This window comes from Vipera berus (assembly GCF_964194415.1).
Source record: "Vipera berus genome assembly, chromosome: 4".
NCBI classification, from domain to species: Eukaryota; Metazoa; Chordata; class Lepidosauria; order Squamata; family Viperidae; genus Vipera; species Vipera berus.
The window spans coordinates 35,556,411-35,581,534 of NC_138206.1; the positions used below are offsets into that span (position 1 = coordinate 35,556,411).

General features: G+C 38.1%; 1 long non-coding RNA gene across 1 annotated transcript; it reads right to left on the reverse strand.

The window, feature by feature from the left end:
• Nucleotides 1-403: 403 nt before the first annotated feature.
• LOC308668281 lies at nucleotides 404-20,080 on the reverse strand. The gene is made up of 3 exons (XR_014026484.1): nucleotides 19,965-20,080; nucleotides 2,694-2,834; nucleotides 404-1,533 (listed from the first exon to the last, which is right to left on the reverse strand). It is a non-coding gene; the product is annotated as an uncharacterized lncRNA (long non-coding RNA).
• Between the last annotated feature and the right edge of the window lie 5,044 nt (nucleotides 20,081-25,124).

Genomic DNA, 25,124 nt, shown 5'->3' on the forward strand with positions numbered 1-25,124 from the left:
TCTTGCTGGTGGTATGTACCATTTCATTGCATTTTTGGACAATAAAAGACTACAGGAAATTAAGCCAAACTAGTGACTGGAAGCAATGCACATGAAACAAAAGTTATAATCCTTTGGACATATCATGAAGTCTGATGCAACTTTGAAAAAGAGGATTATGAAAACTAGATGAAGAGTAGGAGAAAGGGCTTACAATGCACATGTGGTAGATTGATGGAGTATTGGAAGCCACAGAAATACACTGCAAGAACTGTGTAATGCAATAAAAAAGATAGCTTAATGAGCTTTTATTCAAAATCATCAAGAATTGACTGTGATATGATAGCATAACAACAACAGAATTATAGTGAAATTGCAAAACAAGAAATAAAGTGGTATATGATGGAAGTAAAGTCCAGTGAGAATAGATGCTTAGTGAATGATTCAACCATGACCTGGAAATAAAACAATGATGTTTTCTTAGTTGTTTATTGTAGGCATAGATGAATGTAGAAAACATGTTTGTGATTATCTGAGATGTATATTGGTTGGTAGCATGAATATATATGAACTTTTCAGTGCAAATAATCTGCTATTGGCTGAGAACTCTGATGATTTGCAACATAGTTGCATAATGTAACAAGAACTGTGGATTTGAATATTTCAAAGGAAATAACATGAAAGCTATGTGGATACAAAGAGTGTGTGTTCACTGATAATTATTACACTTTAATATTAATAATCAAGCCATTGTTTTCCCATAAAGTAACTTAGTCTCTACCTTTTCAGTTAGTGTTTGGTTTAGGATGTACTTATATTTATATTCGTTTGTTTTAATTTGTCCTTTTCCCTTTGCATTTGAACTATTGGATATAGGTTATATATCATTCAAAACATGTGCTTCAAGCCAGCAGAAAGTTAGAATTGTATGTATCTCTTTGCTGTTACCAAGTGGTTTGGGATTTTTGCAAGACAGATTTGGTAGCCCAGTTTCCAAGCATTCTCATTCTGTCTGAGAATTCTAACTCTTTGACAGGCATTAAGTGTATCACCTCAACTCTCAATTATTAGATCACCTTAAACTGCAAACATCTTTCTCTCTCTCAAGCTAAGCCTGTGTTGTGTGAGCCTCTCTGTCTTCATCTCTGCATATAACTATCTACTTCTCCAGGGAGTGTAAATGTACTCATGGTTTGGTTTTTCTGTTTCAGCTGCATGCAGGTAAATTATCTTGTTCTGTTTTTGTCAGCTGTCAGCTCAAATTACTTTGATTAGACAGATAAGAAAACTGTGGAAAGCAGAGACCTTTTCTTTTTCCTGAGCTATGTCATAATAGCAACAAGTTACAACAAATATTTTAAACAGGTTTTCCTGTTTTCAGAAACTAAATTCGTGTTAGTGACAGTTTGATTTTATTAATCACTGAAATTGAAAAAAAATATAACTGCCCACTCATATATCCTGTTTTACTGTGAAGAGCTAGCTTGTATATATATTCTTGCCTGGCGTGGAAAGATTGGTGAGAAATCAAATCCTGTTTCTTCTCTCAGTCCGCTGGTTAAAACAAAGAAGAGAAAAGATTTACCAGTTATTTTCAGACAAAGGAGTACAATCCATCAGCCAAGAACAAAATGGGCACAGAGGACAATGACCTACGACTATTATGCAAGTGGCGTTCCTGTGACAACAGTAGTTCACTGAGTTTCTGTCTATAGAGATTCTCAGTCATCCAAGTCAAGGTTGTTCCAAAGGTGCTTTTTCAGTTGCCTCCTGAAAAAGCATCTTTGGGATGAAACCGCTGAGTTCTTTGCATGGAAACCAGACATTAACAGGCAAACCAGGTAGTAATGTTTGTGCTAACACACATAAGAGAACATTCATTTGATATATTGCAAGAAGAGGCAGACAGAGATGGGCTGAGATTCATAAAGGATGACATTGTATATTATCTCCATTGAGAAATGGTTAGTGGTTCATCATTGTTCTTGAGTCAAATTGGCTAGGCAGATAAGCTTGAAGGATGTGACTCAGTTACAGCAGGATTGCCAACCTAGTGTCCCTAAGTACTGGTTCATCCATAGATACCAGCATTTATGCCTGACAGTTTCCTTGCCACATTCAATGTTCATTTTTCTCATTAAACAAGAAGCTATTATGTCAGTCTGTAATGATACATTCATATATCAAAAGATCATATCCTAGGGAAAACAATCATATTGGGTGATTGCAACCCAACATTTTATTTGGAAGTATAACTACCTGAGAAGGCAAAGATCAGCTTGGTGAGACAGCATCCTAAGTTGCTAGACAGGATGAGAGGGAACAATTTTACTGCTTCAATTTCTAGTCAATGGATATGGACATATTTTCATTGAGAGACATTTTTGTCGTGTTGTGGGTAGGCTTAAGGGTGTTCTCAAACTACTGTCAACATGTTTTAATGTTTCTCATTTGTGCCAAGCTGGATGGGATTTTAAAACAATAGGAGTGTTGGCATGTCTAATTTTTACTGTGGCCTCCAGTACGAACAGACTCATAGAGTATTTGAATTCATTCAAATTAATGTAGCCTTCTACAGAATACGTAGGAGATTTGGTAAAGGGAGTAGTATGAACAAAAGGTGAGCAGTTCATAGAACAACCCATGCTTGAAAAATAGCCCTTCAGTACTAGCTCACAGAATGCAGCACATAAATTGTATATATGCCAAAATACCTGAAAATAATTTGGATATCCAGTGATGCAGAGTATTGTATCCAATGGTTCACTGCTAGGGCAACTTCATCAGCTTTTCATTTCACTTTGTAAGAAAATCACCAACTCTACTTTTCAAGAAATGTCCAAGAAATCAGAGAACTGCAGAAAAAAATCATATATGTAAGAATTATAATGTTGTTACTTTTATTATAAGTCCCAAAAATAAATAAATAAATAAATAAATAAATAAATAAATAAATAAATATTCATTTGGCTGTTGAAGTCTTGAAAAGAACTGAATTGTCAAAGAACATTTGATGACACCTGTACTAACAGATGTTTATGCAGCATTATGTACAAAATGTAAGATTTTAAAAATAATTTTAGATATATCCTGTGCCAAAGCACAAATTGTTCTTCATGTTTGCTTATATTGTGGTGTCTTACTGTGTTTTTAAAAAAGTAAGATATGGAGGAAATGCTGGAAATATTCAAAAATCATTTTGATGATCTCAAAAAGTAAAAAAAGGGAAAGAAAATTTGCAGAGGACACATTTTTATACTATGGAATTATTTATACTTTGAACATAAAATAGGATTTGGAACTTGTAACTTTCTATGGCTTTGTGGATTTCAGAGTCCACCAGGACTCATGCAGTTTTTTCCCATTTAATGTGGGGTTGTCAGGTTTACATCCCTATACCCTGCCCCCATGCTGAAGCCTAATCTATATTATCTGCAAAATCACCCAAGTCATTTACTGTGTGTCCATTCTCTTCCTCCAATAAAATGCCACAGTAGGGAATACCAATGTCAGCCTTTTGTGCACCCTTAAACAAAACAGTAAGCATTCCTGTCTGTTCTGTTGTTGCAGAGTAAGTTCAAATGAGCCCTCAGTTGGGTTTCATTCCAGACATGATCTGATGCTTTCTCAGGAAGCTGTCCATTTTCTCTGTAGCTGAAGTCTTATGAATGTGCTAATGTGGAGAAAGCTAATCAGTAACTAACATCCTGAGAAATAAAAGGTTAGTTAACTTGCAGTATTTTGGACTTCAAATCAACATGGAGGCAATATGCATGGCTGTATTGGTATCTGTTACTCTTATTTATATTTGCTTTTTCCCCCACGCTGCTTTCTGTATCAGTTCTGTACCAGAGACTGCATCCCAGAGAACTAATTTAGAGATTAATGCATTTCCCATTTTCTCTCTCTCATATTTTTTGCCTGTGTGTGTGAGTGTAGAGCATTCTTCAAAAAGAATAGGAAAGTTCCTGCCTGCAGGGAGTTCTACATGAATTGTGGGAGTTCTAGGATTACAAACAAGGTAGCAAACAATTATTTCTTATGACGTATTACATACAAGTGGAAAAATGATTATTCACAGGCCTTTGGGAGGGGAAGGTCGAGCTATCATGTATGTTACCTGTTAAATAGCGGGTTCTTTCATGCAGGAATGACGACACGAAGCTGAGTACAAGGTAACTCATAGTTTATTTCGTGCAGAAACTGTACTGGGGAAAAGGCTGCAACTAGCCGCAATATATAGTCTAGCCCCTAGGCGGCAGCCAATAGGTTTGAATCAACCATTGCCGCCTAGGGATAGCCAATTGCAGCACAGGAGACTTGTAGTCTGGGTTGCTGGAGAGCCGTTAGCTGCTCCAGCAGCCCACGTGGTATTCTTCAAGAGCCCAGTACATAACATTACCCTTCTGCAGTTGGAGATGCATATATAGGCTTCTTTTACTTGGCATTTGCTCAACTGACCGAATATTGGGGAAATATGCTACTATATATAGAATAGATTTTTAGCAAATAGCAAAGGGTTTATAAGCCAACCTTCTAAGTCAATGGCATTTTAAAGATATGGCATTTGGACTGGCAGATAGAATGGCACTATACTTTTTTCTCCACCACTAAAGCAAGAAAATGGCATTCAGTCTCCAGCCCTGATCCTCATGTTTAATTTAGTGGGTATAAAGAAATGGTTTAGACTTTTTGGACAGGAGAATAGGAAAGTCATTGTCAATATTTTATGAATCCCTTGAGATTCTGGTACAAGAAGACATCGGTTATCTGAAATCAGTTGCCTCCAAAGAGGAGTAATATCTGCTATGTTAGATGTTAAGGAAAGGTCTTCTAAAAATTAGTGTCACACTGCCTCTGCTATGCTACCAAATATCTCATGGTTAATACAAATATGTGACAGGTATACTTCCTTATAATAACTGTTATGCATTATCCTGTTCAGCATCTACAGTAGATGAAAATAACCTGTTTTACGATTATGCAAATGCATTTTTGAATGCATTTTTAGCAGAAGAATTACTTTTTCTCTCTGCTCACATATTTTCTACATTCTTTTTAATTAAGCTTATTTAAGAGGCTGTAAGAGGAAGATAACCTTATTAGGTTAAAGAGATGCATACAAACCAGGTATTGTTTTCTGTAACTTTCTAGTCATGTGCAAAGCTTGGATTTAGTACTTGTTTAAGCTTGTCTATTTCATGTTTCATTTTATGTAAACAGTATTTATATAAACTTCTTGGTAGATTAGAGGGGTAGCTCAGTAGCCTTAATTTCAGTGTCATTTTTCTAGCTTTTTGGTTAAGCTTCATGGCTGGAGTTAGCGTATTGACACTAAAGTCTATCTCATTGCTAAATTCACTTCAGAGCAGAAAACAATTGTGGTAAATAATTTAAATATTTGGAAATCAAATGTAATTGAAAGCACTACTCTCACATTACCTAACTGCCAAAATAGAAGAGACAGTGCAAAACAAAAATGTTATTCATGGCATTCATATTCTGCTTAATTAATTTATTGGTTAGCTTTTTGAAAAGTTAGCTTCTAACAATATGCTTATACATCACTGTAATAGCAATATAGTATGTTTTATTTTATTGTTAACTGATGATTTATCAGCTACAATTATCCAGGAGGACATCATATCAGCTAAAATGAATTTGGAAAGGCAGATCATGGCCAGCTGATATTATTGGAAAAACGTCTGAGTTTTTTGTGTCTGCCCAGGCAATACACATAGTTCTTACTTAACCACTGGTTGTTTATGACAGGAACCTCTTCCCCCCACCCCCCAAAAAAACCCCAATACTTATGACCAATTTTGAAGTTCCAATTGCTACATCTCCTTGCGGCCACTTGATCACATTTTGGGCACTTGGAAACCAGCTCACCTCTTGATTGCATTTTTCAATGGATTTGGTGGTTTCTGGAATTCCAGTTTCAGACAAAATATGCTGACTGGATAAAATGGATTTGCTTAACACCATGCTGTTTGCTTCACAACTGCAGCATTCACTTAACTGTGGCATTTGCTTAAGACTGCCACAAAAAAGGCCAAAAAATTGGGAACAATTATGTGGTAACCTACTTAATGACTGCAACAACTTAGACCACAATTCCAAGGTCAATTACAGGTATAAGTTGAAGACTACCTGTATTGTTCTTTGTCCATCTCTACACAGTCTGTACAGACCAGGTTTTTTTCCATATGTTAATGTCATAAAATCTTTTCCTTTTTATTAACCAATAGCTGCTAGAAAGAAAGAAAAGTGAAGGAGGTATGCATGTACTTAAGCGCAGAGAAAACTGGGTTTATAAATTCACATCAAGATGTTTCTGATTTAATTGAAAGAAAGAATTCATTCATGCTCCCATACATTTAAAGCACCTCTTTTAAATACTTTCATGGCGCTACATCTTTTCATAATGTTTAGGTATTTTTAAACATGAAAAAGTGCAATGTGAACATTAAGAATAAAATCTGTAAAAAGAAAATCATTAACACTTTCATAATACATACTAGAATGTCCATGTGTAAAAAAACAGCTGAGTCATGATGAACTAAATGGAGTTGATAAGTTAGATTTTCTTCCCATTTATTCCTCAGTGTGATTGAATGGCTATTGACAACTGACAGAAAGAAATTCCAATACTGGAAGGACCAGAGCTCGAAATGAAATGCAAGAGGCAGAGTGACTATCAAGAGGAAATTCTTGACAAGAAGACTGTTAAGCAGTGAATCAGTTTGTTTAGAACATTGCAAGCAATGTATGGAGATTCTCAAAAGAAATATCTGAAAGGGATAGTTAAGAGTAACGGTTCTCAAATATGTTAATCTCAGGACTCCCTTACATTCTGAAAAGTGATTGAAGAGCTTTGGTTTATTAGGTTGTATGTATCTACAGAATATTTACTATATTAGATATTTAAACTGAAAAATTTTAAAATATTTATTTGCAGACCCCCAATAAGGGTGTCAGGGACCCCAGGGATCCCCAGACTATACTTTCAGAAATGCTGGTTTAGAGGATTCCTTCAATGAGAAGGGGTTGACTGAGATGACTTATAAAATCCTTTACAATTTAATGCATTCTATATAGAAGACTGTTGCATTCAAGTGTATCATAATGCTTCAAGTGATGAGGACCTGATGCAATGAACAACTGTTCATAGCTACTCAGAACTAAAACCTATTGAATGCACTAAAGCTTACATTCAGATAAATGTACATACAATTGCAGCATTCATTTCCTATGTTATCACATACATGAGAAAATGTTTCATTGCTCTTGATTTAGAGCTAAAAAGTGGAAAGTTACCTTCCACAAATATATAGCTAGGATGAAATGTGTAGTAGGTTATGAAATATTAATTAATATTAATTTCTATTACTTTCTCTGAAAAATGTCTCTATTTCACAGCATATAAAATGATATTCATAACAGCTGCAGTTAAACTAGAAATGTTCTGACATTCTCCAACATAACAAATGCAATCAGCTAAGCTTATACATGAACCTGTTTTTAACCTACTATGTTTAGCTCACTTTGCTTTTCATTGCATTGGTTTCATATTGCAACCAAATCGTATGAAAATGACATATTATTTCAAATTAAAATGTAAACCACTGAGTAGGAGCATATACAGGTAATCCTTGAGGTACGATAGGCCATTTAATGAACCTTCGAAGTTACAACACAAACCCCAAAAGCTGAATACAAATCCGTTTCAAAGTTACAAATTCTGCAGTGCCCTTGCAGTCTTTTGTCCTTATGACACCCACCCACTTATTACTCTGCCATCCTGTCCCACCAGGTCCTCAGAAGCACTGGGCCTGCTTTGCCAGCATACTGGCTTCCATGCACTCCTCCTCACTCCCACTCCCCCATCACCATTCACTCACTAATCTTTTGATGACATCCAGAGCTGAGGAAGTCAGGGTAGAAAAGGCCACACTCTTGCGGGGCCATGTGGCACAATCAAGAAGAGGAAATCCTATCACTTTTCCAGCTAGCATAAATAGGTATGATTTTTTCTTAGTGCTGGCAACGCTAGCTTTATGCTAGTCTTACCCTGGTGGTGCTATGAAGAAATTGTAGTGATTTATGTTGGCTGGAGAGGTGTTCTGTTCCCCCCCCCAGGGTACAAACAGACAGACAAGCAGGCATGACTAGCAAGGGTTAATTCCTCAGGCTTTAGTAATTGCCTTCTGATAAGGCCTTGGCAGCAAAATACAAACAGTCAGCCAAAATAGGCTCGTTACCTCAAGCGTCCACTGGATTGAGATAACTTCCAAACAATTACTCAAAATGAGTCCAAGCAAACAAGCAAACAGTCCAGAAACAAAAGTACAGAAGCGTTGTCAAGAATTCAGGCCAGGGTTTCAAACAGGTAGTAAATCCGACAGAAGTCTGAAGATGTGACCAGAAGTTGATTAAATTATTGTTCGTCACAAAGTCCTGAGAGCAGCCACACTCCCTTTTGTACCTTGTGGGGTGTGGCTCAGTGACTCAGCTAATCCCTGACCCTCCTACTCTTCTTACACTGCTGTAAACGCTTGGCTCTGCGCTGTTCTCGGGGATCTAGCCATGATTCATCTCCGCTACTCTCCATCTGCTGCAGCTGCTCTGGCTCACTCCCAGCCTGGCTAATCACAGGCTGCTCCTGTCGGCCTTCAGATGGAGATGGAAGCCTTGCCAGAGGGGAGGGTCCCAGAGAGGGAGGCCTTGCCAGTTCCTCCCCATCATCCTCAGAGTCCTCTTCCTCAGGTAGGACAGGCTCAGGGGTCAGGGTCACAACAAGAGGAAAGCCCTGCAAGAAACCAAAATAGGCACAATTTCTTCTTAGCCCCACTAGTGTAAGATTAATGTAAAGCTAGCACTGGTGGCGCTAAGAAGAAATCATACTGATTTATGCTGACTGGAAAAAAAGGATTGCAACAGAAGCAAAAGTGACAGGATTTCTCCTTGATTGTGCCCAGCAAGGGAGCGTCCTTCTCTATCCTGACTTGCTGAGTTCTAGATATCGTCAAAAGCTAAGTAAGCAAAGAGTGATGAGGTGGGGTATGGAAGAGGCCCATAGGGCTTTGGAGAAACCAAGTGGGAGGAGGCAGAGCATGGGATATCTTACAGGGTGGGGGAGGCCTCCTGGAAGTGTCTGTGCCTGCACTAGGACTCCCTCAGTGTTGTGATTCAGGGTCAGCCTGTGGGTTCGGCAGTTGGGTCGGACGATTCAGAGGAGGAGGAGGAGGAGGAGGAGGGGTTTGGAGAGCCTGCAGAGGACAGTTCTGAGGCTTTGCAGAGCTCTCAGCCAGGCACCTCCCATCTGGTTACTACGCAGACCCAGCCTTGTGAGCCTGACAGTGTGGATGAAGATGACCCACAGCTGGCCCTGTTCAAGGATGCCCGACGCAGGAAGCAGTCAATCAGGAGTAAACAGAGGAAGGCAATGGGGCACCTCAGAAGGAGGCAGAGAGAAGCCACGCCTTGAACTGTTTAAAAGGGGAATGTATGGGAGGGCTGGTTTGCTGAAGGCAACCGTTTGAATAGCTCCTGTTTTAGTGGTTTGTGTTTTGTTTTGCTCAGTTTGCTCTGGCGGGCTAACTTCCAGCCTTTTGCCTTTTGTAAAGGAGTTGTCCCTGCCTTTTCTGCAGGGCCGGTAGTAGGCTGGAACAGAACACTTGGTTTCTCCCATTCCTGAGTCACCCCATGCTCTACCTAACAACCTGCCTATTTGTTTAATGAATGCATTGGTGAAAGCAGGGTCAGGGTGATTGTGAATTATATGCTTCATATCAGGAGTCCTTGACTCCCAATATGAACAGGAAGGCTCCATTGCTGTCATAAGTCAAACTACCTATACTGAATTTATAGCTAAAACCCTGGAAATATATTTTTCCTACATATGCTTATATATTCTAAAACTGATTTATATATTAATTTACCATATGCATCTATAATATATCATTGATTTTAGTATGCCACTAAAATTTAGTATCATCAGGAAAACTAAATACACTTAAAATTGGTTATAATTTCCCTTGTTTTAAAAAATCCTAATACTTTCCATAGCATACCTGCCCAGTTTGTTGCATGTTTAGCCAACATACTATTCCAGCTAGATTTAACAAACACAATTGTAGTATACTGGTGGAAGTGAGAAGGCAATGAAACACATGCTTCTACATTATGAAGCAAATACCATCTGTGAAAATCTTACATTTGTTGTTGTTGTTAGCTGTGAAGTCGTGTCCGACCCATCGCGACCCTATGGACAACATTCCTCCAGGCCTTCCTGTCCTCTACCATCTTCTGGAGTCCATTTAAGCTCACGCCTACTGCTTCAGTGACTCCATCCAGCCACCTCATTCTCTGTCGTCCCCTTCTTCTATTGCCCTAGATCTTTCCCAGCATTAGGCTCTTCTCCAGTGAGTCCTTCCTTCTCATTAGGTGGCCAAAGTATTTGAGTTTTAGCTTCAGGATCTGGCCTTCTAAAGAGCAGTCAGGATTGATCTCCTCTAGGACTGACCGGTTTGATCGCCTTGCAGTCCAAGGGACTCGCAGGAGTCTTCTCCAGCACCATAGTTCAAAGGCCTCAATTCTTTGGCGCTCAGCCTTTCTTATGGTCCAGCTTTCACTGCCATACATTGCAACTGGGAAGACCATAGCCTTGACTATACGCACTTTTGTTGACAGGGTGATGTCTCTGCTTTTTAGTGTGCTGTCTAGATTTGCCATGGCTTTCCTCCCCAGGAGCAAGCGTCTTTTAATTTCTTGGCTACAGTCCCCATCTGCAGTGATCTTGGAGCCCAGGAAAATAAAATCTGTCACTACCTCCATTTCTTCCCCATCTATTTGCCAGGAATTGAGAGGGCCAGATGCCATGATCTTGGTTTTCTTAATGTTAAGTTTCAACCCAACTTTTGCACTCTCCTTCTTCACCCGCAACAAGAGGCTCTTTAGTTCTTCTTCACTTTCTGCCATTAGAGTGGTATCATCTGCGTATCTAAGGTTGTTGATATTTCTTCCGGCAATCTTAATTCCAACTTTTGATTCATCTAGCCCTGCCTTTCTCATGATGTGCTCTGCATATAAGTTAAATAGGCAGGGCGACAGTATACAGCCTTGCCGGACTCCTTTCCCAATTTTGAACCAATCAGTGGTTCCATGTCCAGTTCTCACTGTTGCTTCTTGACCCGCATATAGGTTTCTCAAGAGACAAATAAGATGGTCTGGTACTCACATCTCTTTAAGAACTTGCCACAGTTTGTTATGATCCACACAATCAAAGGCTTTAGCATAGTCAATGAAGCAGAAGTAGATGTTTTTCTGGAACTCCCTAGCTTTCTCCATGATCCAGCGTATGTTGGCAATTTGATCTCTAGTTCCTTTGCCTCTTCGAAATCCTGCCTGTACTTCTGGTAGTTCTCGATCCACATACTGCTGAAGTCTAGCTTGTAGGATTTTAAGCATGACTTTACTAGCATGAGAAATGAGTGCAATGGTGCGATAGTTTGAACATTCTTTGGCACTGCCTTTCTTTGGAATTGGAATGTAAACTGATCAGTTTACAAATCTTACATACAGTGACACAACACAAATATGAAAGGGAAGAAGTTATACATTTAATCTTTTGGCATTATTATGGTTAACTGGGACTATTGCTATAAGGAGACATGATGGCTGAGTACATTGGTTCTCAACTGGGGTCTGTGATGTCGTCACAGGGTTCTGCGAAAGCTTGAAGAAATGTTATGATTTAAATCTTGTGTTAAGACCATAGTCTATGGCCACAAAAGATATATAAATGGGTTCCATGGTGAAGAAAAGGGTAAGAACCAATAGCTCATTAGTTAAAGATTCTGAGCTGGAAAGGTGACAGCCTAGACTTGAGCGCCATGTGACAGGGTGACCACCTGTCTTTGCCCAAGCCCCTTTGAAAGCATGCAAATGTGAGTAGATAAATAGGTACCCTTTGGGTAGTAAGCTAACAGTGTTCCAGGTGCCTCAGCAAAAATGTGGTATGCTGGAAATGTCTTCAGGCAACACTGTCTCCCTTGTTTAAGAAATGGAGATGAGCACCATTTCCTAGAGTCAGATACAAATGAACAGGGGAAATCTTTATCTTTTCCTTTTATTACTAATCAACACATCTGGAAGTTCCCAGTTTAGCAACGATGAGAATAGTCATTTTATAAAAGGTCTAAATATAAATAATGACCTAAATAATACCAGGAAATATAACTGAAATGCTCTGCACCTATAATCTCCTTGGTATTGTTGGTGGTGTTAGATATAATCAAACTACTCAACTACCCAAGTATTTATTTATAATAAACAGTATTTATTTCTGTTTTCTGCAGAGGTGACAGAAAAATGTTTTTCACTTGATTCCAAAACCCATGATATACTTACTTTCATCCCCAAACTTTCCATTTCTAGTAAGTTAGTTTGAAAACCATACTAGCACCCACAATAATATGGTCTTCAATATCTGATTGTGATTGATGTAGCACTATTTTAAAAAATGGAAAAAGGGATATATTTGGGAGTTCAGCCTTCTTTCTTTCGCTCTCCACAGAGAGAGAATTCTCCTGAAAACAGGAGAATTAAAAATTGGATTATGGATGGTTTAGTTTTGTTTCTTTGTTTTGGTAGAAAGATGAATAAAATGTTTAAGCAGTCATCCACTGAAATCTTTTATTCTCCTTGACTTATTTGCTAAAAAGCAGTCAACATGAAGAACATTTTAACTTGGAGCAATACAATACTTTTGCTAGTATAAATAAAACTTATTGAGTTAAAATGCATTTTTGCCTCCAAGCAGTACAGCCACTCTAAAATGCAGGAGTTTGTTTACTTTCTTGCTTGTGGGCTCACTGCATGAAAGGTTTTTGCAGAAATTGGTGTTTCTGTTCCTTTCATCCCACTGTTATTTGGCTATACTTGGCTGAAAAAATCCAGTTGATTAAGTAAATTTACAGTATCTGTTTGCTGCCACATCATGGTGTTCTGGTTTTTCACTGCTCAGATCTGATAACTATTGACCAGGCCTGATAAGACTGAAGGTACAGTGAAGTGTGATAATTTATCAGACCACATTCTAATGATTCTGTAGTTGGAAGGAACTTCTCCTGATGTTTCAAACTGGGTTCTGCAGAGACTTGAATGTGTTCCGTGATGGACAAAAAAAGAAAAAGAAAATGTCTCATGAAGGACTAAGAAGGACATGGGGGTGTACCATCTTTTGAAAGCACTCAGCCCTCTGCTTCAGCCTTGATGCTGTTCTTCCCCTCTTACTAGCTGTATATCACCAGTGTTTGCAATCACTCCATCCACAATAACCACTATTTTTTTTCATGAACATGTATAAAAATTAACTCATTGTCTGTCCCAAACTCTTACAAATGATTGTGATGAGCTGCTCCCTTCCTCTTCACTTTTCACATTGCATTGTATTTACATGTGCATGTCCCCAAGAGGTCATTTAATAATCAAGGTAACATTTTGTGCACATCTATTTAGGTTTAACCCCACTCACCTTCAGTCTTTGGAAATTAAATGTAAAAATAGGATTTTATTCTTTGGTTGCAGAAATCTTGTTTCTCAGCATTCTTTGGAATGGGACTTCCTCCAGAGTAAACATACATGAGAGTTTCATTTACAGTTTTAGAAATTTGAATTTAATTCATTCACACAGAAAGCCAATCTATAAATATATATAGTTAAAAATGGCATGCATAATCTTTGATCCCTCTTCATGGATTACTGCCTTGTCGTGGCGAAGGGGCTTGCGTAATTCAATGAAGCTATGAGCTATGCCATGCAGGGCCACCCAAGACAGACAGGTCATAGCAGAGAGTTCTGACAAAACGTGATCCACTGGAAAAGAAAATGGCAACCCACTCCAGTATCTTTGCCATGAAAACCCTATGGACAGTACCAAAAGGCAAAACGATATGATGCTGGAAGATGAACCCCTCAGGTCGGAAGGCATCCAATATGCTACTGGGGAAGAGCAGAGGGCTAGTACTAGTAGCACCAGAAAGAATGAAGCGACTGGGCCAAAGCCGAAAGGACGCTCAGCTGTGGATGTGTCTGGTGGTGAAAGGAAAGTCCTATGCTGTAAAGATTTTTTCTCCATAGGAACCTGGAATGTAAGATCCATGAATCAAGGAAAGCTGGACGTGGTCAAACAAGAGATGACAAGACTGAACATTGACATCTTAGGTATCAGCGAACTAAAATGGACAGGAATGGGTGAATTTAATTCAGATGGCCATCAGGTATACTACTGCAGGCAAGAATCCCTCAGAAGAAATGGAGTAGACTTCATAGTCAATAAAAGAGTAGGAAAAGCAATACTGGGATACAATCCCCAAAATTACAGAATGATCTCAGTTCGAATCCAAGGCAAACCATTCAATATCACAATAGTCCAAGTCTATGCCACAACCACCGGTGCTGAAGAGGATGAAATTGACCGGTTCTATGAAGCCCTACAGCACCTTATAGAACTAACACCAAAAAATGATGTCCTTATCATCATGGGGGATTGGAATGCTAAAGTAGGAAGCCAAAAGATAACTGGAATAACAGGCAAGTTTGGCCTTGGAGTACAAAATGAAGCAGGGCACAGGCTGATAGAATTTTGTCAAGAGAATACGATGGTCATAGCAAACACTCTTTTCCAACAACCCAAGAGACGGCTCTACACATGGACATCACCAGACGGTCAACACAGAAATCAGATTGACTATATGCTCTGCAGCCAAAGATGGAGAAGCTCTATACAGTCAGTAAAAACAAGACCAGGAGCTGACTGTGGTTCAGACCATGAGCTTCTCATTGCAAAGTTTAGGCTTAAACTGAAGAAAGTAGGGAAAAGCACTAGGCCACTCAGATATGAATTAAATCATATCCCTGTTGAATATACAGTAGAGGTGACAAATAGATTTAAGGAATTAGATTTGATAGACAGAGTGCCTGAAGAACTATGGACAGAGGTTCGCAACATTGTACAACAGGTAGCATCCAAAACCATCCTAAAGAAAAATAAATGCAAGAAAGCAAAATGGCTGTCTGAGGAAGCTTTGCAAATAGCTGAGGAAAGGAGGAACGTGAAAGGCAAGGGAGAAAAAGAAAGATACGCCCAATTGAATGCAGAATTCCAGAGAATAGCTAGAAGATATAAAAATGCCTTCTTAAATGAACAGTGCAAAGAAATAGAAGAAAACAATAGAATAGGGAGGGCCAGAGATCTTTTCAAGAAAATTGGGGAGATGAAGGGAACATTTAATGCAAAAATGGGCATGATAAAGGACCAAAATTGCAGGGACCTAACAGAGGCAAAAGAGATTAAGAAGAGGTGGTAAAATTACACAGAAGAACTATACAAGAATGAGCTTAACGTCCCTGATAATCACAATGAGGTGGTCACTGACCTCGAGCCAGACATCCTAGAATGTGAAGTGAAGTGGGCCTTAGAAAAGCTGAGCAACAACAAAGCTAGTGGTGGTGACAGTATTCCAGCTGAGCTATTCAAAATCTTAAAAGACGATGCAGTAAAAGTGCTAGACTCAATTTGCCAGCAAATTTGGAAAACTCAACAGTGGCCACAGGATTGGAAAAGATCAGTTTACATTCCAATTCCAAAGAAAGGCAGTGCCAAAGAATGTTCAAACTATCGCACCATTGCACTCATTTCTCATGCTAGTAAAGTTATGCTTAAAATTCTACAAGCTAGACTCCAGCAGTATGTGGATCGAGAACTACCAGAAGTAGAGGCAGGATTTCGAAGAGGCAGAGGAACTAGAGATAAAATTGCCAACATACGCTGGATCATGGAGAAAGCTAGAGAATTCCAGAAAAACATCTACTTCTGCTTCATTGACTATGCTAAAGCCTTTGATTGTGTGGATCATAACAAACTGTGGCAAGTTCTTAAAGAGATGGGTGTACCAGACCATCTTATTTGTCTCTTGAGAAACCTATATGTGGGCCAAGAAGCAACAGTGAGAACTGGACAAGGAACCACTGATTGGTTCAAAATTAGGAAAGGAGTCCGGCAAGGCTGTATACTGTCGCCCTGCCTATTTAACTTATATGCAGAGCACATCATGAGAAAGGCAGGGCTAGATGAGTCAAAAGTTGGAATTAAGATTGCTGGAAGAAATATCAACAACCTAAGATATGCAGATGATACCACTCTAATGGCAGAAAGTGAAGAAGAACTAAAGAGCCTCTTGTTGCGGGTGAAGAAGGAGAGTGCAAAAGTTGGGTTGAAACTAAACATTAAGAAAACTAAGATCATGGCATCCGGCCCTCTCAATTCCTGGCAAATAGATGGGGAAGAAATGGAGGTAGTGACAGATTTTATTTTCCTGGGCTCCTGTTGTGATTCAGGGTCAGCCTGTGGGTCCGGCAGCCGGCTCGGATGTCTCGGATGACTCAGACGAGGGGGAGGAGGAGGGTGTTGAAGACGAACTTGCTGATGATGGCTTGGAGGCTTCGCAGAGCCCCCAGCCAGGGCCCTCTTCTCAGCTGCGCGAGCCCGACAGTGCGGATGATGATGACCCACAGCTGGCCCTGTTCAAGGACGCCCGACGCAGGAGGCAGTCAAGCAGGAACAAGCAGAGAAAGGCTGTGGGACTCCTCGGAAGGAGGCACAGGGAGGCCACGCCCTGAACTCTAATAAAGGGAGTGTTTGGGGAAGGGCTGGTTGCTGAAAGCAACCGCTCCGTTTGAGGATCACAGTTCCAGTGTTTTGTTTCTTGTTCTGTTGTTTGTGTAAGAAATCTTGGCAGACGCCTTCCAGCCTCAGACGCTCTCCAGCCTCTGCCGTTTGTACAGGGGTTGCCTTTCTGCAAGGCCGGTAGCAGGCTGGTACAGAACAGCTCCAAGATCACCGCAGATGGGGACTGCAGCCAAGAAATTAAAAGACGCTTGCTCCTCGGGAAGAAAGCCATGACAAATCTAGACAGCACACTAAAAAGCAGAGACATCACCCTGTCAACAAAAGTGCGTATAGTCAATGCTATGGTCTTCCCAGTTGCAGTGTATGGCAGTGAAAGTTGGACCATAAAAAATGCCGAGCGCCAAAGAATTGAGGCCTTTGAGCTATGGTGCTGGAGAAGACTCCTGCGAGTCCCTTGGACTGCAAGGCGATCAAACCGGTCAGTCCTAGAGGAGATCAACCCTGACTGCTCTTCAGAAGGCCAGATCCTGAAGTTAAAACTCAAATACTTTGGCCACCTAATGAGAAGGAAGGACTCACTGGAGAAGAGCCTAATGCTGGGAAAGATTGAGGGCAAGAGAAGAAGGGGACGACAGAGAATGAGGTGGCTGGATGGAGTCACTGAAGCAGTAGGAGTGAGCTTAAATGGACTCCAGAAGATGGTAGAGGACAGGAAGGCCGGGAGGAACATTGTCCATAGGGTCGTGATGGGTCGGACATGACTTCACAGCTAACAACAACAAAAAATCTTTGATAAAGAAATGTTTTTATATTTAATGAACCTAATATATAAATATTATAGAAAATATTATACTCTGCATTTTCCTTGATAAATTTTCTATCCCAATTGCTTTGAATGAGTTTTTGCAATGTTTCAAAGAATTTAGAGACTGATGATATCTTCTAATACCAGTTAAGACCCAGGAGACTGACAGTCTCTTGGCAAATCATCCTTTTAGGGGGGGGGGAACTGGGCAGGTTTCTAAAGTCTTCTTAAGAACAGGTGGTTAATACTGATCTGAAAGGGGGAAAAACCACATAAATATAGAATGGAAGCAAATTCAAAGCTTTTTGAAGCTAAACCACATTTCAACTTGCCCTTTCAATGAATAACAGTTAAATATTGTATTTATTGCACAAGAATTAGTTTCCAGAGAAAGTTCAGGATTCAAAATTGCAGGAGAAAAAAAAATTCAGTTCAGCCATTTTTCTTCCTATCTTTTAAAAAAACCTTTTGCAACTGTGCCAACCAGTGTCAGCTGGACCATCAGGTACAATTTTGTTTGCATCAAGAGCTAGGAGCTTAGATCCAGAACCAAACTGAAATAAGGATAACCAGAACCAGAACCAAACTGAAATAAGGATAACCAAACCAGCAGTACAGGCCAAACCTATAAAAAAAGGAGCAGAGTTGTCAAGTTATTGCTGTGGCCACCATTTTGATTTTATTGACCATTTATTGCAGAAAGCCCTGCATAAAGATATTATAATCTTGTTCATCAAACAAAGTTCCAAAATTCCTAAAGAAGCCTATGGCCAGCCTGCATAGAGTCCATCTGAAAGATGTTTCCCTGAGAAACCCAAGTACCACACAGGTCCACATGGGAACAGTTTCTTCTCATTTGTTCACACAGCTTTAATAGTGGTTTAAAGAGTATGAAGCTGTGGCCACTGGCAGCTGTAGTAGCTATTGCTTTCCAAGATGCCTTATGTAGTTAGCCTTTTTCTTTGAAATCATTTTATTTTTCCCTCCTTTTTTAATTTCAACCTGAAATGGCTTATTCCAAGTCAGGGAACTTGTCCCAAAGGTTAGAGACTGTAGCAATTTCCAGGTGTTAAGTCTTGTGGCTAAGATATCTTTGATACATACCATTTATTAAATAAATTTTTATTAAATCATGCATTCTTCCTGCTGTTTTCCTTTTACTTGCTTGCTTGCTTTATTTTTTCCCCAATGACATTTCTAGCAATGTAAATCTTTCTTTAAATTTTATCTTGTCATTCTTCTCAAATTAATAATTTTATCATATAGTCTCTTCAGTGAGTTCTTCTGCAGTCTCAAATTCTCTGAAATTTTTCCAAAGCAGGGCAATGAAGAGAATTGTCTTGTGCCCACATATGGAGGGGCCCATTTCAGAGTATAACTTCGTACTTAAAGGGATCGAGTAGATCAATATTTTTCATTCAAGGCAGCAAAACAATTCCAATAAGATAAATGGCAAGAGTTCAATATTTCAGTTTTCTGCACACACTCCCAATTACTGGGTTATTGACTTCAGTGAAAGAAGAAAGAGTTAGTGATGTATGATGCAGTAAGAAGACTTGAGAGAGGGACATTTGTGGGCCTGAAAGGATTCTGTATCACCTGATCACTGGGAAAAACTTTTAGAAAAATTCTCTCTATAGACATATTCAGTGAAATTATCCTTCCTGAATGCAGTGCCTGCAAACAGAACAAAGTATTTTGTAATATTGTTTGCTATAATAGTCCATTGTACCAGATTGTAACATAAAGAGACATTTACATTCTATGCATTTAAACTAGTGAATGCCCAATTTTATCTTTGATTATGGCAAAATGCAGCACTTTTAATTTTTATTGACTAGGATAAAGCTGGAAATAATGCTATTCTAAGCATAGATAGTTTTATACATATGTATACTAATTGTACAAACCTTATCTATGGGAAATGCAAAAGACTTAGTCCTGATTACAGTGGCGCCTTTAAATCCAGTGGCATTTTCCATATCTTTTGATTAACATATAAGTGAAGCAATTCATACTCTATACACTTAATTTACCATTTAATTTTCATATGGAACAATCTTTGGAACAATGCTTTCCCTTTTTTCAGGTTTTTTTTATTCTTATTATTAGCGGATTTGCTTTTTCTGAATTTTTGAGCAAATTATTGGACATACAAACATAAACACCATGACAGATTTTTTTTAGACCTATTTAGTGGGAGATAATTCTATCCATTATATGCCAACAATTTCAAAAGTGCCTAATCAATATAAGCAAAATAATACCATCAATCAAATGCAGGTACTTTCCTATCACAGAAACAAAGCCCTCAGTAACTCTTACATATAAAGTAATTACACAAATTAAAGTCTATAAGGAAACATACTTCACTTGTAAGCTCTTTCTGTTGGCATGTAAGCATAGACTGCATGAAAGTGAGTCTAACAAGTTTAAATCTCTAAAGGAAAAAGGAAAGAATAAAGTTAGTTAAATTTGCCTTACTTTGTCTCCAATCCATGAAGCATATTAAATTTCTGGCTCATGAAAACTGTCTGCTATTATACTTGGATGTTGTTTTCTCTCCCACTTTCCTTCACAAAACTGCTGATTGTTCAAACCCTGAACAAGACATAGCTGTATTCTAAAACTAGAAAATCAGCTAATGAGTTTGAAGCAATAGCACCACCTAGGGGTTCCTTAGAATATGAGGAAATTAAATTACAAAACCTACTTGGAAGAAGGATTCTAAATCATAATTCTGAACATAGCCATTTTATAAAGGGTGAACATTGCATTGCCATTTAATTATTTCATTTAATTATTCCCTTTATATATATTTAAACAGGTGACTACACTGAAGAACAACAGCAACATGCCTGCAAAGATGTCATTAACAAACATTGTCATTGTATACTTCCTTCATAATGTTGCATGCATCAATGTAAGTTGCTTCATGTTTACACAATAGATTGATTTCAGATAAATTGATACAGCCTCTGATAAATGGATGTATAATTGGCACATCAATATGACTACAATTATTGGAAAAGAGTTGTCCAAAGGATCTCTGATATATGAACTGAAATGTAGGTAACTTTTGACAATTAAGTGGTGAAAACCTAATCACAGAGAAGATGGAGTCTGTAATATGATGTGATGACACAAAACATCTGGAGTCCTGAGTGCAGATTTCTATATATTCTGCATGCAAATTTGTATATATAAAGAGTTCCCCATTGCAGAAAGGCATGCTGTATTCCAAAAGCAGATGGGAACAAGATAAAAACATTGGCAAGCTGAGGACAAAAATTAAATTTGATTTAATTCAATTTGCATGAATTTTAAATCTACTGAAATAAATAGTCATTTTATAGTTCCCTCTTTTTCTCCTGTCACATTAACATTATTATTTCCTTAAAAAATGGGGGATGGAAATTCTTGATACTCCAAGATCTTGATAAGAGACCAACAATTCTCTTGTTGCTTTGCCAGCTATTAGAGAACCTACATATGTGTTTGGTAAACGTCTGTGTTTTGTATAAGTGCTGCCAGTGGTGAAATTCGGTGTAGTTATTTTTCACAGCATGGTTTTATTCATCTGGCTTGTATATGTCACCAAAAGCCATTCTATTTTAAAAGGTGACAACAGAGAATACAACAGAGAATATGTTGTACCTGTGGTCTGGGACTGACAATGAGTATGTTGTTTAAAGGCTATAGTTTGGCAGAAACAATGTCTCTGAAAATAGATTTAAGAGGAAAAACAACTCAAGAGGATTATATGTGTGGTCTGAAAGTCTGAGTGGGTGAAAGCTTTATACAGTTCAGCAGGAGTGGTAAGTAGTATAAGCAAAAAATACTATTTAAAAAATTCCCCAGATAAATTTTTTAAATAAAAAAAACCCAGTCCATGCAACATTTGAAGACTGTTAAATGTTTAGAAGTAATTTAACTACAGTTAAGCCTTCATAATTCCCACTGATTTTAATGAAAGAGAAGTAAATACCTGTGGAAATCAATAGGATTTAACTTTGCCAGGTTCCACCCAGTGAATACTGTACCCACTAGGATGTTTACCAAATAAGAAATTATCTTTAAAGCTATACCTTAGGTGAATCTCCCTCCCTCCCTCCCTCCCTCTGTCTCTCTCTCTTTCTCTCTCTCTCTGTCTCTCTCTCTCTCTCTCTCTCTTTTTTAAATTGATATTGAGAATCAGTCAAATGTTACAGCATTGTTGTTGACTGAGAAAGGTGTATTTACACCAAAGAGACACAGGATGTGTTTTTCAATCTCATTTGGATTTCAACTGCCAGAATTCCCGTTGCTTAAAGTTGCTGAGATTGAAAAACACTGTAAACTATTGCCCATATTTGCTGCACCAACAACTTCCTCAAGACCATTTTTATAGAATAAAAGTAAAAGCAAAGCAAAGGGGATAGATGGGCAGAAAATGGGATCTGATAGTTCTCTGGCTCTCCCAGTATACTTGCAATGTCTATATCTTTTCATATAAATCAAAATTCTGTTTTTTTAATCACAAAATGAAATAACTCTCTATTACCATTATGAAATCCATACCATTCCCTCCTTGGAAGTTTTTTTCTAAAATTATCTTCCTCTCTTTTTTTATTTCATTTAAAATAAGGTAATGAGCATAAAGGATGTTTGTAATATTTTCCAGGATTTTTTTCTGGTACATGAATATATTGTTCTACAGAATATGAAAATAGGGAATCAACACTTTCTTTGCATAAACATGGGCAAGAAATGATCTGTATCTCTAAAGATTTCTATGGATTGATTCTGGAAGCAAATGAATCTAACCTAAGTAACTGATTGAAATTAGTCCAATGTGAACAAAGAATATATTTAGAATAGTACATTCCTCCACATTAAGAGCTTTTTTACATGTTTCAAAGTTGTATGACAACCTTTAGTTGTTAAATATGAGAGATAATACACATCTCCATACATAATCCTTAAGATTAAATCCTTTTCTTTTTCTTTTACTTTGTTCTTTATCTTTCAATATTTTTTCTCTTTCAAGTTAGTGGAAATCAGAATCCTTAAAAACATTTAGATTCTGAAAGTCAGATCTCATGCCCAGTAGGATAAAATATTTTGACAGCTGCAGAAATACAAATTGAAAGACAAAAAGGCAGACATATGCACATTGCACACATGTCTTTAGATTATCTGTTGCTTACAATCAAGTTACAGAATCAACCCTCTCAACTGATCACTGTCAATAGGATCTTGTGATTACATCAAGAACGTTGTCTTAGAGAGATAAACAGACTCGTTACGTTATAGTCAGTAGAAATCCTCATACCGTAATTTGTTTGTTTAATAGATTTATATGGTTGCCTAAATCACACATGGTGGCCTTGGGTAGTGTACAATGTTAGTAATCAACAATATATAAACCTCAGAAACCCCCAACTGCCAGAGTGATGACAAACACAGTCATGCAAGCCACTTGATCAGCTCAGAATCAACCCAGGATCCCCAAGCTTGCTGACAGAACCAGGTCTTTGGATTCCTCTAGAAAAGTAGTAAGGAGAGGGCCAACCTTATTTCTAAAGGAATGGTATTCAAAAGGGAAAGGTGTCACTACAATAAAGCCCCTTCTTCTAGGTCCCATCAGGTACATTTTCTTAATAGATGGAACCTACCACACCCTGCCTTCCCATTCTGTGGACTAGGTAGATATTAACCAAGCAATCAAGGATTTTTATGGTTTTCCTTATTTCCACAGATACTAAGAGCAAGCTTGGAGAAATGGAATTTCCAAGGGAAGCACTTGAGGAGGGAATGGGATTCATCTGAAAACTGTTTTAAGCAAAGATCATGACATTGAGAAATTCAGGCTTCTAAAATGTATGCATTTCATGCACCTGATTTCAATATGGTTCATATTATAGCATATTATAGTATTCAGGTAGAGAATTTAATAATTAGTCTTGTAATCAGGAACCTGTGCAAATATTCATAGCTAATATAAAATCATTTGAAAATTTACTAGCTTTTTCATTCTTGGGATTTTGATCTTCCCCAAAGGCAGACCCCAGTCTTGAAAATATTAACACCATTTGTTTACTGCTCTGAAAAATTGCAGTTGTCCCAATGCTACAGTGCTTATTCTACCATATAGTATTATTCAGCTATGAATAGCTTTTAATTTTTTTGCTCTTGCAGAGTTATATTATTCCTATCTTCTGACAATACATGCACCACAAATGTTAAATACTAATGGGAGCAATATTACATGTTGTTAGTCACAATTCATTTCCTGCATTCAAAAAGTCTACTTATATTGAAGCCATTTCCCGGCACAGCAGTTTTTCTTACTCTCACAACTTTTCAGCAATGTGATATGTATAATAGCTGTTGGATCAACCATTCAACTTAATACATATAGAAGATGCAACCAATATTTTGTTACCTATGTGTGATGCACATACAAAAGTACTGATTCTTTTCATTACCTCACCTCCAACTATATGGGCATACTAATGTAAATTACCATTTGTATGTAAACCTACATTTGATTTCTTTCTCAGAGTGAAATCTTGTACAACTCTGTATTTGTATGTGTAAGAGTAAGTAAAACAATACACACATACATACACACACGTTTTTTCCCATCAGTGTTCTTTTTGATAAGAACTGTAGTTTCATCCATGTGGCTGCTATGTAATATTGACACACAAAAGCATGGAATCATAGCAATCCTGTAAATCTCTAAAAACTGCCACAATATTACAAAAATGAATAGATCTGAAATAAATTTTACCTCAGACAGTGATATTTCCATCCATTTATAATTAGGTAAAAGTAAAGGTTCCCCTGCACATGCGTGCTAGTCGTTTCCGACTCTAGGGGCTGGTGCTCATCTCCGTTTCAAAGCCGAAGAGCCAGCGCTTGTCCGAGGACATCTCCGTGGTCATGTGGCCAGCATGACTAGATGCCAAAGGTGCATGGAACACTGTTACCTTCCCACTGTAGTGGTCCCTATTTTTCTACTTGCATTTTTACGTGCTTTCGAACTGCTAGGTTGGCAGAAGCTGGGATGAGTAACAGGCACTCACTCTGTTACGTGGCACTCGGGATTCGACCCGCCAAACTGCCAACCTTCTGATCGACAAGCTCAGCGTCCTAACCCACTGATCCACCACGCCCCTTTATTTATAATTTATAATTAGGACAGCATAATTTCAGTCTCCTTTACCTGTACTATCCATTGTGACAGGGAAGAGGGGACAGAAAAAGTTTGATAAGTTAGATCTGTACATAATAAAATAAGTGAAAATAAATTAAATAAAGGAAGCATATGTTAATTATGAAAATATATGAATTATGAAAATGAAAGAAATTGTACTTATTTCTTTTTTACTAGGACATGATAAAGATTCCTTTTTTCAGATCCAGAGGTCAATGCTACAAAAAGCAAATAGACATAGGGAGGCTTACATGCCTAATTACATATAAATAGCATTGAAAAAATTGCCATGGCAACTGCAATTGTATCTGAATGTGCTCTACCATGCCAGACATTTATTTATTATTTTTATGCCATCTTTATTATTTTTATAAATAACTAAGGACAGTGAGCATACCTTTTTTCCACAACAACAATCTAGTGAGGTCTGTTGGATTGAG